The sequence below is a fragment of the Arachis hypogaea genome, chromosome 16 (assembly GCF_003086295.3).
Source record: "Arachis hypogaea cultivar Tifrunner chromosome 16, arahy.Tifrunner.gnm2.J5K5, whole genome shotgun sequence".
NCBI classification, from domain to species: Eukaryota; Viridiplantae; Streptophyta; class Magnoliopsida; order Fabales; family Fabaceae; genus Arachis; species Arachis hypogaea.
In genome coordinates this window covers 39,084,044-39,091,259 of record NC_092051.1, presented here as the reverse complement: position 1 = coordinate 39,091,259, position 7,216 = coordinate 39,084,044, and the positions used below count along the sequence as shown (strand labels likewise).

Genomic DNA, 7,216 nt, shown 5'->3' with positions numbered 1-7,216 from the left:
TGCTGGACCAAATTGGGTTTGGATGGATATGTGACTATAATCCTCTCAACACTTGATTTGGCAAATGCATGTGGTATAATCAGTGACCATACTTCATCTCTTCTCATGAGCAATTGACCAAGGAATTGGCTATTGATCAAGATTTGAGAGATTGAATTACAAGGAATTGTAATTCGATCACTTAAGATTACCAAGGAGATCAATGAGTGCATTGATTGAGGAAGAGATGAAAATGAAATTGATCCGGAGAATGCAACATCTCCTGAGCCCAATGAACTCCCCATTTCTGATCTTACCCATTCTCTTTAATTTCTGTCATTTACTTTTATGAGCAATCACCCCATTCCCATTTAAGATTCTGCAATTTACTTTCCGTCATCTACATTCAGCTCTTTATTTCTAGCATTTACTTTTCTGTTATTTACTTTCCCGCCATTTAATTTTCTGCAATTCTCAACTCAAATTCTGATTTGCTCAACTAGAACATTCCTCTAATTAAAGTTTCTTGATCAATCAATCCCTGTGGGATTCGACCTCACTCTATTGTGAGTTTTTACTTGACAACAAATTCGGTACACTTGCCGAAGAAAATTTGTTATGAGACAAGTTTTCCGTGCATCAAGTTTATGGCGCCGTTGCCAGGGATTGATTGTGCATCAACAATGATTAAATTGGAAGATAACTAGATTGAGCATTTTTGTTTTGTTTGATTTAATTTTCTGTTTGAGTAATTTACTTTCAGTTCTGGTTAATTTCTTCCCTTCCCCCTACTTTTTCAATTTTCTTTGTTATTTACAATTCAGTTCACTAACCCACTAACTGTTTGATATATTGCATCACTCACACTAACAGTAACTCTAACAGAATACTTTTTGCATTTATTTTCCTTGCTTGTGCTTTGTTGGTTGTATGACAGGGAGAAGAAGTGGGGCTTCAACTTCCTTTGATTCTGAACCTGAGAGAACCTTCTTTAGATTAAGGAGGGAAGCAAGAGGAAAAAGAGTGGTTGGTGCTGAGGAAGAGGAGGAATACTTTGAACCAAACATGGAAGAAAACATGGAAAACCATCATGAAGAAGTGGCTCACAACCATGGCGGAGGAGGTCGAGCAAATCATGCTAGGGAGGATAGAAGAGTTTTAGGCTCTTACATCAATCCAAACCCAGGAAACTGTGGAAGTAGCATTCAAAAGCCAACCATCCATACCAACAATTTTGAACTAAAACCACAGCTCATCACCCTTGTTCAGAACAACTGTTCGTTCGGAGGAAGTGTCCAAGAAGACCCCAATCAACATCTAACCACCTTCCTGAGAATATGTGACACAGTGAAGTCTAATGGTGTTCATCCTGACGCCTATAGACTGCTCTTATTTCCATTCTCACTCAAGGATAAGGCAGCCAAGTGGCTGGAGTCTTTCCCGAAGGAGAGCTTGACAACCTGGGAAGATATGGTGAATAAATTCTTAGCAAGATTTTACCCTCCTCAATGAATCAATAGGCTGACAGCTGAGGTCCAAACTTTCAGGCAACAAGATGGTGAGACTCTTTTTGAAGCATGGGAGAGGTTTAAGGACCTGACAAGGAGGTGTCCACCTGACATGTTCAACGAATGGGTGCAGCTGCACATTTTCTATGAAGGCCTGTCATATGAATCAAAGAAGGCAGTAGACCATTCATCCGGAGGATCTTTGAACAAGAAGAAGACTATTGAGGAAGCCATAGATGTCATTGAAACAGTAGTAGAGAATGACTATTTCTATGCTTCTGAAAGAGGCAACACTAGAGGAGTAATAGAGCTAAACAATGTAGATGCTTTGCTAGCTCAAAACAAGCTCATTACCCAGCAGCTGGCTGACCTCACCAAGAAGATGGAGAGGAACCAAGTAGCAGCAATCACCACTTCATCAACAACCTAAGAAGGAGTGAATGAAGAAGCAGAGGGAAGTCAGGAGCAAGTCAACTACATTGGGAATTCACCTAGGCAAAACCATGATCCATACTCTAAGACCTATAACCCTGGATGGAGGAATCACCCAAACTTTGGGTGGGGAAATCAACAAGACCAAGGCATAGATCAAAGATGTTCAAATCCCAACAACAATGCAGCCCACCAACATTTCACATCTAGACCATATCAGCACCCACATAACCAACCCTCTCAACACCTTTACCAAGGCCAAAACAACCCTCCTCATCCTTCCACCTCTAATCCCAATCTACCACCATTTGATGACAGACTCTCAAGGATTGAGAATCTACTTGAAGGCATAGGCAAAGAGATTCAAGACAACAAGGCATTCAAGGAGGAAGTGCGAGCCAATTTCAAGAACCAGGGAGACACAATCAAGAGGTTGGAATCCCAAGTGGGGTATCTCTCTGAGCAGATTCCCAAACCTATAGATGGATTCCTGATAAACCACTATTTTATGGTTTATATTGTGTTTAATTGTGTGGTTTTATCATGATCCTTACCCACTTATTCATTAAATTAGCATGAAATTATAATCCCTTCCTGAACTTATAACATGTTTGAAAACTGCTTCCTAGAGACTTTAATTATGTATTTTTAATTCTCCTTTATTCCATTCGATGCAGTGATCTGTGTGTTGAGTGTTTCAAACTTTATAGGGCATGAATGAGTTGGAGATTGGAAAGGAAGCTAGCAAAAATGGAAGGAACACAAGAATTTGAGGAGATAACCAGCGAGAAGTGACGTGGTCGCATGGCTCACGCGACCGCGTGAAGGAGAGCGAATCGCAGTGACACGGCCGCATGGCTCACGCGTGGCAAGGAAAAGCGCAAATGACGCGTCCGTATGGATGACGCGATCGCGTGACATGTGCGATCTGCATAATCTGCAGACTTCGCTGGGGGCGATTTTGGACCTTATTTCGACCCATTTTTCGGCCCGGAACAGCAGACTAGAGCCAGAGAATATGCAGAAACAAAACACAACATTCATTCTAGACAGTTTACAGTTTTAGATCTAGTTTTTCCTCCTCTAGGTTTTAGAATTTTAATTGATCTTAGCTTTGGAATATTGAGAAGAGTTATTTCCTCATCAAGACCTCGTCATTCTAGTTCGTTCTCTTAACTTGGTTTTATTCTTCCATGTTCCTTGCTTTGTTTAATTTTGTTATTTGAATATTTTTATGATTATTTCATACAAGGATTATTTCTCCCATTTTAATTTATTTTTCTTTCCAATAATCATGTCTTCTTTTAATTCCCTTTCATGTGTTATGGATTTATTATTTGCAATGAGTGAGTAGTTCCCTCACTTGATGGGGAGTTGATTGAAAGAAACTCTTGAGTTGGAAGGATTGAAAGAAAAATTGTAATTGGGTTAACTGTTGGATTGTTATTTAATCACTAACACCAATCCCTTTGAACTAAGTGGGTTGCAACTCGTGAATAGATCTAGCATTCCAACTTGTTTGATTTTCCTTTACCTAGTAAGGGATGACTAAACGGAACAACCATTAATTATAAATTAATCTTGAAATCATCCCATCAATAATAGAGGTTCCAACTAATCAACTCCCAGTCAAGGCTTTTATTCATATTATTTAAATTTCCTCTTTTTAATTTTTCCTCTACTTAACTCAACTTCTTGGAACATCTGATTAATAAAATAGCACACTTTTCTGCAACTCGTTGGGAGACGACCTGGGACTTAAACTCCCAGTAATTTTTAATTTAAACTCTCTATGACATATTTCTAAATTGATAGGCAGATTTTCGGTGAGTTAAGAACTATACTTGCAACGTAACTACTTTAATAATTTTTAATTCACCAACTTCTGGCCCTCATCAATTTTTGGCGCCGTTGCCGGGGAGTTGCAATAGAGTGCTAAAGTTATTAATTAGAATTTATTTATTTGCATTTTATTTTATTTTGTTACTATGAGCTGCATGTTTCTTCCGTCAAATGACGCGTTCACTTCCTGATCCGCACTTGCTAATATTCGATCCTGAAATTGAAAGGACTATTTCACGAATAAGGTGAGAACAGCGTCGGTTAGTCCGCTCTGAGGGCGGATCTGAAAGTGAACTTGAGGAAGAAACCAGCCCCCGTTCTACTGATTCGGTTGTTTTACGTGCAGAAGACATGGCAGCTAGGAGAGTTACCATCCAGGAGGAAGGAGCCCCTGATTTTACAATGCAACCGTTTGAAGCGCATCATCCAGCGGTAGCTACAGATTTTGAAATAAAGACCGCACTACTAAATTTGATGCCCAAGTTTCATGGCTTACCTGCTCAAGAGCCTATCAAGCACTTGAGAGATTTCCAGGCAGCCTGTTCTACTGTCAGGCGTGATGGTACTGATGAAACTTCAATTTTACTGAAAGCTTTCCCGTTTTCTCTCGAGGGAAAGCCAAGAGAGTGGTACTACACTCAACCTCTGGAAAATGTATCCAACTGGGATACACTCAGAAAGGAGTTTTTGGAGAAATTCTTTCCATCTGAAGTTACTGATAAACTGAGGAAGGATATTTCCACAATTGTTCAGGATGACAATGAAACTCTCTTTGAATACTGGGAGCACTTCAATAATCTTCTGGAAGCATGCCCCCACCACAGGATTGACAAGATAGTGTTGCTTAGTTATGTCACACAGGACATGAGGCCCCAAGATAAGACCACATTGGAAAGTGTTAGCAATGGGTCTATGAAGAAGTACAAAACCACCGAGGAGGCTTGGCAATTGATCAGTGATTTAGCTGAATCTACTAGGAACCACAGGCAAAAGCAAGGCCGTTCAAAAGCTATTGGAGAAGTATCCTCTAATAGAGAGACTGCTGCTCTAGCTCAGAGTATATGTGAGATGACCAACTTGCTGAAGCAGATGCAACTGAATCAACAACAAGCTCAGCAAGCTCAACCTCCTCCGTCACAGCAAAACCAACAACTAGTCCCACAAAGAATTTGCGGAATCTGTGCTGATTATAGCCATTACACTGATGAATGCCCGCAGCTCCAACAAGAAGACAACATGGTGGCATCCACTCATAACTTCTATGACCGCCCCAACTAAGGGTACAATCAAAGTGGAAATAATAACCATGGATGGCAGGACAATTCTAACCAGAATTGGAGGGACAACAATAACAGAGGAGGCCGAGATAATCAGGGAAATTAGAGGTGGAATAATAACAATTACAGGCAGCAGAATCAACCTTACAAAGCACCTCACCTGAGGCAAAACCAAGGACCACAGAACAATCAATAGCAGACATCCCAATTTACTCATTCTTCTTTATCTCCTAATGAAGAGCTACTACAATCTTTTGAGCGAAGACAACAGACCATGGAAAATAACATGAATAATATTAACGCCAGTCTGAATGGTCTCACCTCTACTTTGCAAGCTCTTATGACATAGATTGGATCAACGCAAAATTCCAGTAACCAACCTTCAAGCTCCACTGGAATCCCCTCTCAACCATTACCCAATCCAAAGGGAGGCATTAATGCCATCACCCTAAGGTCTGGAACCACACTGCAGGAGAGGAGTCAGGAGGAACCAAGCCCACCAGAACACACCTCAGCTGAAGAGGTAGTAGAAATAGAAGATGTTGAAGAGGAAGAGGACATACAGGACATAGCTGAAGAAGAAATAGCTCAACCACAGGAGGAAGCACCAAAAGGCGCAGACATCACAGAGAACACTACTCCAATTCTATTTTCACAACTTGCAAGAAAGCCTAGGAAGCAGCTGGAACCCGACTCCAAAATGGTAGAAATATTCAAAAAAGTTGAGGTAACTGTTCCTCTTTTTGATGTTATTCAACAGGTACCTAAATATGCAAAGTTTCTAAAAGACTTATGTATCCATAAAGACAAAATTAATGAATTAGAAACTATTCCTTTAGGTAGTTCTATATCTGCTTTAATGGGAGGATTACCTGAAAAATGTAGTGATCCAAGTCCTTGTATAGTTAGTTGTACTATTGGTGGTGTAGTAATTTATGATTGCATGTGTGATTTAGGAGCATGTGTCAGTATAATGCCTTTGTCTATATATGATATTTTGAGGCTCCCTCCCTTAAAAAGGTCAGCAGCTCGTTTTGTGTTAGCAGATAAAAGCATTATTATAGTAGCTGGAGTTGCTGAAGATGTTTTGGTGAACATTAAAGGGCTTACATTTCCCACTGATTTTTATATCTTGGAGATGCCCCATAATGATTCAGATAAGCCATCATCAATCCTACTTGGAAGACCATTCCTGAAGACATCAAAATTCAAATTGGATGCCTTTTCAGGAACATACTCCTTTGAAATAGATGGCTGCATAGTAATCTTCAATCTGAATGGAGTCATTGATAAACCCCCAGAAGATCGTTCCATCTTCCAGTGTGATGTCATAGATGAAAGTGTAGCTGAAGTTCACAAGGAAGAGTTTGAAGAGAGGCACACTGGACAAGGTCCAAGTGTGGGGACCCTTTTAACTGACAATGAGGGCACTTCGCTATTTTCACAAGCCCCAGATAATCCAGAGCCTACCCATGATTAAAAGTTAGAACTGAAGCCCCTCCCTCCACATCTCAAATATGCTTATCTTGAAGATGAGCAGCACCTTCCAGTTATTATTGCAAGGGAACTTACTTCTCAACAAGAAGAGCAGTTACTTGATGTGCTGAGGAAGTATAAGAAGGCAATTGGGTGGAGCTTAGCAGACATAGTAGGCATCAACCCTCAAGTATGTGAGCACATAATATTTTTAGAAGAGGGAGCAAGACCTGTCCGTCAACCCCAAAGAAGATTGAACCCCACCATCTTGGAAGTTGTCAAAAAGGAAGTGACCAGACTATTGGAAGCCGGTATCATATATCCCATTTCAGACAGTGAATGGGTAAGCCCAGTACAAGTGGTGCCCAAGAAGTCTGGAGTCACTACAGTGAAGAATGAGCATGGAGAGCTCATAGCAACTAGAGTTCAGAATGCTTGGAGAGTCTGCATTGATTACATGCGTCTCAACCAAGCTACCCGTAAGGATCACTACCCACTTCCATTCATTGATCAAATGCTGGATCGCCTGTCAGGTAAATCACATTATTGCTTTTTAGATGGTTACACAGGTTATTTCCAGATTCATATAGCTCCTGAAGATCAGGAAAATACTACTTTTACATGTCCTTTTGGGACTTATGCTTATAAGAGAATGCCCTTTGCCTTGTGCAATGCACCAGCTACTTTCCAAAGGTGCATGAT

At 40.5% G+C, this 7,216-nt stretch overlaps 1 non-coding gene across 1 annotated transcript; it reads right to left on the bottom strand.

Annotated features, from left to right (window-relative positions):
* Window positions 1-4,481: 4,481 nt before the first annotated feature.
* LOC112761330 (small nucleolar RNA R71) lies at window positions 4,482-4,588 on the bottom strand. Its single transcript, XR_003181730.1, has one exon. It is a non-coding gene; the product is annotated as a small nucleolar RNA R71 (small nucleolar RNA).
* Window positions 4,589-7,216: the final 2,628 nt, after the last annotated feature.